The 13,370-nt window shown below is 38.0% G+C and overlaps 1 protein-coding gene across 2 annotated transcripts in view; it reads right to left on the reverse strand.

Moving 5' to 3' along the window:
• The window catches only part of LOC100709940 (E3 ubiquitin-protein ligase pellino homolog 1), a 37,445-nt gene that overhangs the window by 17,416 nt on the left and 6,659 nt on the right, over positions 1 to 13,370 (reverse strand). The window contains exon 2 of one of the 2 annotated variants that reach the window (XM_005469770.4): positions 8,430 to 8,497. The exons of the other annotated variant lie outside the window; for it this stretch is intronic. The gene's annotated coding sequence lies outside the window, so the exon portion shown is untranslated. The remainder of the gene's footprint in view (positions 1 to 8,429; positions 8,498 to 13,370) is intronic. 2 annotated transcript variants of the gene reach the window in all.

The raw sequence follows: 13,370 nt of genomic DNA on the forward strand, positions 1-13,370 counted from the left end.
ATACTGCTCATGAATGAGACTAAAGGCAGGAAGGTGTCCTTTAAAACTAAACATGTTAATAGGACCTCCCTATTTATATCGTAGTTTATGATATAGCACGTGTATTTCAGTAATAGCCTACTGATTTCAGCAGCTCACATGGGCGTTATCTGTGATACTCCTTAACTATAATTTATCCAAGTTAACGTCAGTTAACCATTCAGACAGTTCTTTTGCAATGAAAAACATAAACACCCATGCTGCGTAATGTTTACATTATAGCTGCTTATGCAGTAACCATGGTAACCACGGACTCTGAGCGGCTGGATCGACGGAGGTCAGACAACAATTTTACATGTATGATCTTAAAACAGGACACAGCCAATATCCGTGCTGGCCTCATATCAAATGTGACCGCAGACTGAGTCTATGTTTGATGTTTGCTTTATATCTAATCTTCCTCTCAAACATTTAAACAGCAGCGAGTCTGCAGCTGAGGGAATACAAACTCAAATTGTCGGAACAGGTTCGATCGTGGATTCATTTGGTAATTTATTAAATGTATAACTGTTAGTCTAATCTGCTGCTGAGTCTCTTACGCTGATGAAAATGCAGATAACACAGATCACGAACACCTGTTCAACCAATCACTTTCATTCCACTTTGATCTGCGACAAACTGACGGTTCATCTCTGTTACAGTGTTGCGTTAGACTGCTATATTTTTGTGTTCTTTATGCTGTAGATTTTCACGTCTCTGGAATAGTTGGCAGTATTAAGGATGCTTTTCTGTAAAATCATATTGATATGACCCATGACATATTCGTAGATGACAGTTAGATAGTCAGCTGGGAAACTCTGTGTTAACTCAGAGATCTGAAGATATCGTGGAGAGATGCTGATCTTGCTCCGTGGTGTACAGGTCACCCTCATGATTAATATTCACAATAAAAATATTAGCCGAACATCATGAAGTCTGTATGTGTTTCATAGTGTCGAACAACCTTTGTACAGTTAAAGCCAGCAGTTACTACACGACGGAAACACCAACGTTTTCTCTTTTATACGTTTATACACAGGTCACGCTGATTACTGAACAGAAACCCAAAGATCAGCTGTTAATCGAATTTATTTGCTCTCTCTCCTCCTTAAACATGTTTTTAATGTTAGTTATAATTCAGAATTGGCGACTGAAACACGTAGGACACATAAGAACATCAGGAAATAAAACCCCGATAAATATAACCTCAGTAAAAGAAGTCAGTGTCAGCGGGGGTTATTACAGCTGTGTACCGGGGCCTGCGCTTTGTCGGCGGTAATAACAGCTCGATTGCTTGCGAGGCGAGCGGGTCTATCCCACGCTTTGCCGTGAGACTGGGCAGACATCTCCGAAATCATCGAAGCACTTTTGCAAAGAGGCTGTATCTTGACAAACCGATCAGACATATGAAGATTAAACCACTACATTCTCGGCTAAAAACATATTAAAACAGTATTTGGTGACACACAAACAGGGTTTTTCAAAGTTCAGTTCTGCCGGTTGTTGTGGGCTAAAAACAATGGCCACCAGGCCAAAGCAATGGTTTTGAGTCGATCAGCGTTAACCCCGCCCCCTGAGTTTGATGGGTGAGGCTGACAGATAAAATTAATTCATGATGAGAGCCAGGTGCCAGGACTGCCAAAATGAAATAAATAAATATATCATGAAATAATTAATTAAATGTGTCAATAATTAATTAAAATGTGAAATACATAAATAATTAATTAAATGTGTCAATAATTAATTAATTAAATGTGTCAATAATTAATTAAAATATGAAATACATAAATAATTAATTAAATGTGTCAATAATTAATTAATTACATGTGTCATAACTATTTATTTAATTAATTAATTCCCATTTTAATTAATTATTGCCACATTTAATTAATTATTTAATGGTGTATTTAAGTAATTCATTATGGCAGTCCTGGCGTTCCATACTGTTGAGCCAACCATTCCTTTAATGTTAACTAGTAATGACTTCATGAACTTCTTGACAAATAAAATTTTAATCATTAGAGAAAAAATTACCAATAATCATCTCACAGATGTAATATTATCTACAGCTACTTTTAGTACCATTGATATTCATTTAGACTCTTTTTCTCCAATTGATCTTTCTGAGTTAACTTCAATAATTACTTCCTCCAAACTATCAACGTGTCTTTTAGACCCCATTCCTACAAGACTGCTCAAAGAAGTCCTGCCATTAATGAATGCTTCAATCTTAAATCTGATCAACCCATCTCTAATAATCGGCTATGTACCACAGGCCTTCAAGCTGGCAGTAGCTAAATCTTTACTTAAAAAGCATCTCTAGACCCAGCTGTCTTAGCTAATTATAGGCCAATCTCCAACCTTCCTTTCATTTCAAAAATCCTTGAAAGAGTGGTTGTCAAACAGCTAACAGATCATCTGCAGAGGAATGGCTTATTTGAAGAGTTTCAGTCAGGCTTCAGAGCTCATCACAGCACAGAAACAGCTTTAGTGAAGGTTACAAATGATCGTCTTATGGCCTCTGGCAGTGGGATGGTCTGATATCCTCGTGTTGGTGTTGTTCCCACATCATCATAATAAATGTTGTTCCAGGTTCAACATTGCAACTGACCAATCACATTGTTGTGACGTAATACTTTTGCAAGCCAAGTGATTCATTCATTTATTAAATTCCAATGTATATTCCAATATATATAATGCTTACTGTTTATTAAAGAACAGTATCCTGAAATGCAAAGAATTCAAATTGCTGGATCGGCAGTTTCTCGTAAGTTAAGTAGATTTTTTGTTTAAGGCGTTTTTTGCCCCCCCCAAAAAAACCCCGCAACTGACCAATGTGATTGGTCAGTTGCAATGTTGAACCTGGAACAACATTTATTATGATGATGTGGGAACAACACCAACATGAGGATATCAGATCGTGCTCTGGCAGCGTTCGATACTGTTGACTAGAGCTGGGCGATATAAGATTTTTTCATATCACGATACGTTTTTTTCATTTCAGGCGATAACGATATATATCACGATATAAGCCAAATAACTATTTGTAAGATTTAAATGTGCCGTTGCTCACAAGTAAAATGTGAAATAATCAGCAGCTTGTTTTGATTTAAATATTTATTTCCCATAATAAGTTCAACAGGGTAGATGTACTTAAGGAACATGAGACTTCAGTTTCAGATAAAGGCAAATATTGCAAACTACACAAAAGGCAGCCGCTAAAGCGTTTAAGTTTCAAAACAGAAAAAACAAAACAGACTACTAAATTGTCAATTCCACTTAGAAACAAAATTTTAATTCTAAAAATAAATCTTAGTTTGTTTTACAGAAGAACAGACAAAATTGACTAACTTTTGTCAATATCAAATAAACTGAGAACTAAAAGGAAATTCTCAATCTCTCCTTGTTGTATAGCTTAGCTTTTCAAACAGTTTTAACAGTGACTTTAGTCTGACAAAAGCCGAATGACGAATTAGCGCTTTCAGTCAGAGATTGAGCATGCACCGCTTTATTGTATTTCCAGACTTGCTTTCGGCACAATTTACAGTGCGCGCTACTCTGTTTTTTGTCAGACTTGAAATAGCCGAAATACCTTCACACTATGGAACTTCTATGGCCATTCCGTTCGACAATCTTTCCGGCATTGGAACCATCATCTGTTTTTTCTTCAGTAACCTTCGCTCACGCTCTCGGTTGATTTTTCTCTAGTCGGCACACTCATTTCCTCCATTACCTGGGCAGCCCGGCTGGCTGCTTCCCAAACAAATACACATGTGCGCCTTGGCACTTGTGCTGTACGTAACAAGTCACGTGATGTGACGCTGCGGCTGTGATTGGTTCGGCTCTGCGCTACTTAATTTGGATTGGCTGTTCTTTTTTTTTTCTTTTAAGAGGACAAGAGAGATGAGGCCTATCGCAATAGTTAAATTTTTCTATCGAGAAAAAGTTATTTCGCAATACATATCGTTATCGTTCTATCGCCCAGCTCTACTGTTGACCATAATATTCTATTACCGTGATTAGAGCACGCTGTAGGTATTACAGACACTGTGCTGCAGTGGTTTGTATCATATCTATCTAATAGAATCCAATTTGTGCATGTAAATGGAGAGTCCTCTTCACACACTAAGGTCAACTATGGTGTTCCACGGGGTTCAGTGCTAGGACCAATTCTGTCTACATTATGCATGCTTCCCTTAGGCAGTATCATCAGAAGACATAGTATACATTTTCACTGCTATGCAGATGACACCCAACTCTATCTGTCCAAGAAGCCAGATAACACACACCAATTAGTTAAACTGCAGGAATGTCTTAAAGACATAAAGACCTGTATGGCCGCTAACTTTCTGCTTCTTAATTCAGATAAAACTGAGGTTATTGTACTTGGCCCTGAAAATCTTAGAAATATGGTATCTAAGCAGATTCTTACTCTGGATGGCATTACCTTGGCCTCCAGTAACACTGTGAGGAACCTTGGAGTCATTTTTGACCAAGACATGTCCTTCAATGCACATATTAAACAGATATGTAAGACTGATTTCTTCCATTTGCGCAACATCTCTAAAATTAGAAATATCCTGTCTCAGAGTGACGCTGAAAAACTAGTTCATGCATTTATTACTTCCAGACTGGACTAGGGATGGGTACCGGTTCTGACATAAACGGTAGTAACCAGACCGAAAAGCAGCGCACATTTCAGTGCTTTATTTCGGTGCTTTTTTTCCCCTGAGATGTCATACACTTTGGATTCTAGCCAATCATTTTACCTTTCCAAGGATAGTAGGCGGGCCCAGGTATGTACGTTGTTTTAGAGCAGAGCTACAGATTAAAAATGCCCAAGGCGAAGCGGTCAAAACTCTGGCTGTACTTCACAGCAAAAGATGCAAACTCAGCAGCCTGCAACAAGTGCTTTAAGGTGATACTGTGCAAAGGAGGTAACACCTCAAATCTGATGAAACACCTGGTGACGCATAGCATTTTTTTAAAAGCCGAGAAATGCACCGTATTTGATAGCTTGCTGCAAGACCCCACACAGAGCACATCTACTGTGGGTGTGGTGCCTGTTATCGGACCCGGAGTTAGCAACATCCCCCAAGAACCCGGAGTCCTGGCCCTAGCCCTGCCAGTGTAGCAAAAATGATGACGGATGATGATGGTAGCAGCAGCCGTTCTTCTCTGGGTGAGTAGCTTAATGTTGTTCGTGTGTAATTTACGTTGAGTAGGCTAACCACGTTATTAAATTAATGCATGTAAGGTGAACTAGCAAACACCGTCGTAGTTACATGCGGCTGTCTTCTTGTTTGATGGCAGATACTCCCTTCACCCTGGCCAAAAAGGCTAAAATGACCAAAGAAAAAGTGGAAAACAGCTAAACATGAGAGGTTTTTGGACAAAGTTTGTGTTTTTTCCATTGTTTAAGCACCGGTTCGAGCACAGTTTAAGCACCGGCACCATTTCAAAAGTACCAGTTTGGCACTGGTATCGAATAAAACCTAAACGATACCCATCCCTAGACTGGAGTACTGTAATTCATTATTATCAGGAAGTCCTAAAAACTCTGTGAAAAGCCTTCAATTAATCCAAAATGCTGCAGCAAGAGTACTGACAGGGTCTCGAAAGAGAGAGCATATTTCTCCTGTTTTGGCTTCCCTTCATTGGCTTCCTGTTAAATCCAGAATTGAATTCAAAATCCTGCTCCTCACATACAAGGTCTTTAATAATCAGGCCCCATCTTATCTTAATGACCTTGTAGTACCATATCACCCTATTAGAGCACTTCGCTCTCGCACTGCAGGCCTACTTGTTGTTCCTAGAGTATTTAAAAGTAGAATGGGAGGGAGAGCCTTCAGTTTTCAGGTCCCTCGTCTGTGGAACCAGCTTCCTGTTTGGATTTGGGAGACAGACACTCTCTCTACTTTTAAGATTAGGCTTAAAACTTTCCTTTTTGCTAAAGCATATAGTTAGGGCTGGACCAGGTGACCCTAAATCATCCCTTAGTTATGCTGCAATAGGCATTGGCTACCGGGGGATTCCCATGATGCATAGAGTTCTTCCTTTCCAGTCACCTTTCTCACTCAGTATGTGTTAATAAGACCTCTCTCCATTGACTTGTACCTGCTATTAATCTCTGTCTCTCTTCCACAGCATGTCTCATTCTGTCTTCCTTCTCTCACCCCAACCGGTTGCAGCAGATGGCCGCCCCTCCCTGAGCCTGGTTCTGCTGGAGGTTTCTTCCTGTTAAAAGGAGTTTTTCCTTCCCGCTGTCACCAAAGTGCTTGCTCATAGGGGGTCATATGATTGTTGGGTTTTTTCTCTGTATCTATTATTGTAGAATCTACTGTACAATATAAAGCGCATTGAGGCGACTGTTGTTGTGATTTGGCGCTATATATAAATAAAACGGAATTGAATTGAATAGATCACCATCACAGATTCAGGTATTATTCTGCTCTTTGTTCGATATTGCTAATATTCTGAAAATACCATTTTAAACAATGCTTTTTTTTTAAAAAAATGCAATTTTTTAAAAGGGGTGTTTTAAAAAAAAATATTTCTTAAATCAAGTTTTAAGGAGTGCAAGAAGAAAAACTATCAATGAGTGGTGGCTATAGTAACAGGCTAAGAAGGACAAGTTCAGCATAGCTGATGGACCAGTAAAAGTTGTGGAATGCAAGCCGACTGGCCATGACAGTGTTTTCCTATAATCACATTTTTCGACATCACCCAAGAACAGGGAAAAAACAACTCAGCGTTGAGAAAATAAGTATATTACTGCTTCATTAAACTCATCTTTGACATTTTACCTGACCAGCTCAGTTATTAAGACATTAATTTATGATGCATCTTCGTTACACCCCATCCAGAACTGATATCTCTGTCTCACTGCATTGAACAGTTTTCTCCATAAAAGTAACAATACAAATACTGAATGAGTCAAGAATGTAAAAAATACACGTGTGTAGATTAAAGGTTTTAGAAGATTCAGCTTCCATTTTTCCCTCAACACAAAGGTTGACAATACAGCAGTAGTGTAGGTGACGCCCATAGCTTACGGTGAAGCTGAAGCTTCTCCTCTTCCATGATTGTTCTCTCTGCACCCAGCAGTAAAGCATACAAATGGCTGTTAAACCCTGATCTTTTGGCTGTGGGGGAAACTGGTTACATATTTGTGGTATAGACTAAAATGATTAGCTAAATGTTTAGTGGAGAAGACTGTTGTTGACCTTTTAAGCTTATGAGCAAAACACTAAAATTTCTGTAACGTTCACCATTATTTATTATTTATTTAGAAGTACATTACAAAGCAGAGTTGTCTACAGTCGATAAGTTCAGATCAGGCCTCAGAGCACAAGAAGAAAGAAGGTAGGAGTAACAGTTAAGTTTGGCAAACATCATCCAGCATAATCATTATTCCAGGCAGGACAAACTGAAGCCTTTACGGCATGTTTCCTCTTAATACCACAGATAAAAGCATGATACAGCTGAGTGACGGGAAACAAGCAGTATATCAAGACACTATCAAGATAAGCTGGTATCAAAGCAACTTAGCAGAAAATGTATTAAAAGCTGTTAGGATGTGGCATTTCGCTTCTAGATGAAGATATGTCGATGGTGATAAGCGCTATTCTGTGTTAGCGTGCACTGAAAAGCTGTGCTATTTCTTGCTTCCTGTCAGCCTTTCATTTTAGCACATACTTCACACCCAGAAGCCTTTCATGTGTTTTCTGCAGTATCAGAGCTTTTTGAGTTGTTTTTCCCCACTCAGGTGTCCTCATGCTCTTCAAGTTTTTAAGAATCCATGAACTTTAAAACAAAACAGTTACCTTACGCATTTTCACTAAAGCAAATTTTAATAATCAGCCTACTTTAAATACTGTTAGGTAAGATAATCTAAAACAATTTTGCATAAATAAATAATAATGTATTATTATTATTATTATTATTATTATTATTATTATTATTATTATTATTATTATTAATAATAATAATAATAATAATTAAACAAAAATATTAAAAATTACATACATCCGTAAATGGTATTATTTACTGATTCTTATTTGCAAATATCATTCAACAGGCCCAGTACCTGCTAATCCAGGATAAACACATGCACCGGTACGTTTCTACATCTACAATTAATTATCAACTAGAGCTTTAATGATAGGTGTAGTACGCCACCTGCCTATCTTGAAACACACCCCTGAAGGCTGACACTAGCTATGGCTGAATCTCAATTGTGGACAAGGACAGGGTCAGCTGAAGATACCACAGACCAGTATATTTAATGATGCAGCCGTAACTTGTGTTTTCTACTGCAGTCATGCCAAGATGACGTCTACTTGGAATTTTATATTGAATAAAATTGTTGAATAAAAAATTCTGACCCTTAAACTATAGATCTGTAACACCTGTTGCATCTGCTCACTGAAGTTCATAGCGTCTGGTTCACATCATCTTCATCAGAGACCATTCCTGTCTGGACACATAAGGTTAATCACTTAGAATAATTGATTTTCTGTATACTATCACCAAATGTCCTCACTGTATGGATCTATCTCAGGTTTACATTAAAAGGAAAATGCATTAAATGAACTGAATTAATCTGTTGCTTCCTACAAGTAAGCACATATGTCACTTCTTCAAGATGCAGCACTTGCAAAAGAAATTATGTTGTGAAGCAGAAAAATTATCAACATACAAATTATTCTGAACAAATCTGTAACATTGTAATAATTATTTTACATTACACGGTTTCCAAGTTCATTGCTATAAGAATTATATAGACAAACAGCTTTCAATTTCTGACTTCATTTTCAAAACATCCTATGGCTAAAATTTACTGTGAATTAATTAAAGATAAACCTTGGAGGATCTCCCCTGCAGCTGACTGGAAAGCTTAAGAGGTAATGTGGTTTCAGTGCATTTACAACAAAGCGATGTTCTCATGACATGCCAAAAATGGCCAAAGTTTATTTCAGTGAACTGCAGGGTCACAGAGACACACAGTCACTATCTGTAAATTGACACCAGATAACAAGGTTGACTTCTAAAGGGACTTCACTCCTCTTTAACAACTGTTCTCTTGTGCGTCTTTTCCCTCTTCTGACAGCAATGTCGATTCTGACATAGATGCTCTGTTCACACTGCAACTCAGAGCTGTTTGTATCCCGCCTTTGTGACCCATCTCTCAATTTGTAATCAGGCTCAACAACACAAAGCTCAAATAGAGTCACGGCTCCTAGTTTGGGCAGCTGTTTCTCACCACTGGCACGGTGACGATTCAGCCTTGATGTCATTTGATGGAAGCGTTGTTACTTTAGCTTATCAACATCAGCCTCTTATAAAAGACTACTAATGTTTAGTGTACCATAATTAGTTAACTTAAGTGGATGGGTATCAGCTGAATACCTGACTGCAAACTACATTGTCTGCTGCTTTCTTAACTTTTTTTAGTCAAGAAACTCAGCAGTAACAGCAAGACAATAACATTAAGGTTGGCAGTTGGATGATGGTTGACCATCGACAATAGACTGATCGCTTTTACAGGAGTGATTTCTTTATTTATTTGCCCATGCCTAAGTTTGCCAATATGTTGGTTAATGCTAAGAGAAGCAGTCAACAGAAAAAAAAATAATAATAATAATAGCGCTGTTTTAACACTGCTCTCTTCACGGTGCGAGCAAATGCAGCTCATTTACTCAAACTCATAACAGAAAGGAAGGCAGAAGCCTATGTTCAGAAAAAAATATTTATTTAAAATAACTTTTTTTATTATTATTTTAAATAAAATAAAAAAAGTACTTTATTTTTTTTTTTTTTTTTTTTTTTTTTTTAAACCCACACACAATGGTGGGGAGGGAAACAAAGTGAAACTGGCTTCTTTTTTCCACTATAACCGTGTTTACATGCCATTTCAGCGTTCATCTGTCTTAAACAACAAATACAAAATTTAACAAAAAGTACCTTAAAAATCAAAATGTCTCTTCCAGCAAACATAAAAGAAAAATCTCAGACGTAAAGTTAAGGCTTTTGTGCGATTTAGCGCATCTCAAATAAATACATAAGTGAATAATCCAAAAAGTAGCTATGTTAATACTGAAACAAACAAGAAAAGAGAGTAAAATATTCCCTCCAAACAAAACTTATAAATTCTAAACGTGCAGATCAGTCGGTGCATGATTATATGGCTCCGCCCATCAAAAAGTCACCTGCGCAAATATATTGCCTATTGTCAGTTATTGGACTGACAAATGTCAGTTGGAAAAATTTTACATATCGCCCAACCTTAATATACATCAAAAATACAAATTTCCCCAGTTTTTTCCCACATGGGAATGAAGGAAGGCTGTTAACAACTGCAGTCACAGTACAAGGTCCAGCTCTTATTGTTATTAATGACAAACTGTTTAGAGCAATTAAAGGTACTAGCATGCGTACTTTCCCAAATTCTTATTTCTGCATTTGGTGTCAAACAATATTCCACTGCAGATACAAATACTGGTGACCGTTACATTACGCACAGCCGAGGTAGAATGTGAAACAAATACAAATGGAGAACATAACATCACATTTGCAGGAGGATGACAAAATTAACATATGAAAATCCAAAGTATTGAGATTCATAAAAAATCTTTTTGAAAATCACAGATGCTCATATTCACTGTATGGAACAATTTTCAGGCAAAGTTTTGTTGAGACTGGCGCACCCAGAGAGATAAGGTACATAGACATATACATACATGATATAGAATAAATATGCTGAATATACCTTTTCCTGAATTGGTAATTATTATAAAATAAATAATAGCTGGACCAAAGAAAAACATGCAGTCATGTAATTAACCTTTACCTGCACTAGTTTTATTTCACCACGGTGACTCTCTTCTGTTTACTGCTGGTTTGTCCTCACACACATTATCTGTGAGCTGAAGCCGCCAAGTGACAAATGAATTGAAATAACATTACTATCACATATAATAACATTTCATGCTGTTTAATGCACCATTAACGACATTAAAAAGTCGTTCCAATCCAGCTTTTACAATGGGAATAAGACCAACATCTGATCCAAGTATCGGCTGGGTGGATCCCTACCTCATTATGCTAAAAATGATGAGACAACGTTGGGGTACATAAATTATTAACACCTGCAATGCCTAACCTAGTTCATGTTTATATGCACTGTGTACTTTCAGTGGACACACCTCCACCTTTTCAGAGCACGAAATGCTGCCCATTTTCTTCAGGATCTGAAACCCATTTGAACTGCTTCAACTGAGCTAATAACCAGTCTTGTAAGGTCAGATTTCAAGGATAGCCAATGTCAGGCTCAACTGAAGCCAAGAACCCCCCCAAAAACCCCAGACTAACTTGAACTTATCTCCTTCAGTCTTATCTGCGACACGAAAACTCTCGATCACATTTGTATTAACAAGTGCCACGTCTCTAATGTGAGGTACTCTACTTAGTGGACAGATTAAAAGTTTACGATGCTTGACGTCAGTAAATTGCTCTAGTATTAGCAGATGTATTCTCAGGGTGTTGTTCAGTTACTCTTGCTGTAAGACTTTTGCTAAGGCTTGAAGTCATAACCCTCCATGCCTCAATATAAACGCTAATCTCACACTATGGAGATGCAGTTGATTATTGCTAGTTAATCATATACATTTTTAAAAGCCATGGGTATTTCATTCATTTATTTCATCTTGAAGATCAAAATTGTAGCTGGAAAAAAAAAAAAAAAAAAAAACTGCCACAAATCTTTATTACTACTACTACTACTACTATTATTATGATTATTATTATTATTATTATTATTATTATTATCATCATCATCATCGTTGTTATTATGCATATTTTTCAAATATCAAACATATTTTAATATGAGACAAAGACAACCTGAATAAACACAAAATCATTCATTTACTGAGGGGGGAAAAAAAACAAATAGCCACCGAATTAAATTATAAATTATCGGGGCACGGCTATGGCGCTGAACTGAACATACGGCTTTTGGTGAGCTCCTGGTGTAAAATCCTTAGAATTATACTTTTACGCCACGAACAGTAAAATTTACCACCTGTGGCCATTTAGCATAATTTCACGCAAAAATATACCAGCGAAGAAGGCACTAAATAAAGTTAAAACTAACCCTTCTCCAAATGAGGACGACGACGTATCGTATGCTAGTAGTCAAGCTAACTCAGCAGATGATGCTTGTCCTGAGCCACGCGTAGGCGAGAATACTGGAACGGCCCACAACATGGATGTCATTCAGATTCTCAACGAGATCAGGAATGACTTTTCCACAAAAATTGATGTGGTGCTGAAAGCCATACAGGACGTTAAGAGGGACGTGCAGGACTTCTCGGCATGCATGGATGAAGCAGAAGTGCAAATTAGCAATGTAGAAGACACCGTTAACTCAGAGAAAAACAAGTCTGATGCGCTTGTTAAACAAGTATCTCTCCTCACAAATAAACACGACGAGCTCGAAAACTGCTCTCGCCGATCCAACTTGCGACTAGTTAACATGCCGGAGAAAATGGAAGGAAATGATGTGGTGGCTTTCCTGTAAGACGGCTCCCTGAGGCGCTGGGACCTGAAACATTTCCAACGCCACTCTACATTGAAAGAGCACACAGGCTGCCCAGCAGGACACATCCGAATCGACCCAACACTCCGCGAGTCCTCATCGCAAAGTTTTTAAACTTTCAGGATAAAGTCCAAGTGATGTGAGCAGCCAGGGCCAAAGGCAAAGTTACCTGTGGCGGCAGGGAGATTTTGTTTTTCCCAGATCTATCGGCAGAGCTACACCGGAGAAGGAGGTGTTTCAACAGGGTAAAACAACAGCTGAGATTGATGAACATACGCTACGGAATACTTTATCCAGCCAAGCTCCGAGTGCCATCTGACAGACAGATACGAGAGTTTGAAACCCCAGCAGAGGCTGAGAAGTTTGTCCAAGGCTTAAAATCTTCTTGAATATCCATCAGTATCAGCTAAAATTGCTTATCATGGGGATTATGAGCCAATAACATATTTGCTGAGGGTTTGGGACTTCACTATTCGGTTGGCACATGACTTTTCTATGCCCTTTTTTTTGTTGTTGTTGTTGGTGGTGGTGGTGGGGTTTTTTGGCTCTTTTGTCCCCAGAAGTAATGGGTTCTTCACTTGTGTTATAAGCTGCAGGAGAGACTCTAATGAACATTTCAGATATACACATGTTCGTGAAAATATTTACTATCGCCGGGAGACATATGGAACTTGTTAGTTATATTTTGTTCTTTTAAGATTGTTTGGTCTAACTGCTCCCTTATTTACACTGGATCGGTGTGTGCACGTAACTC

This window comes from Oreochromis niloticus, linkage group LG6 (genome assembly GCF_001858045.2).
Source record: "Oreochromis niloticus isolate F11D_XX linkage group LG6, O_niloticus_UMD_NMBU, whole genome shotgun sequence".
NCBI classification, from domain to species: Eukaryota; Metazoa; Chordata; class Actinopteri; order Cichliformes; family Cichlidae; genus Oreochromis; species Oreochromis niloticus.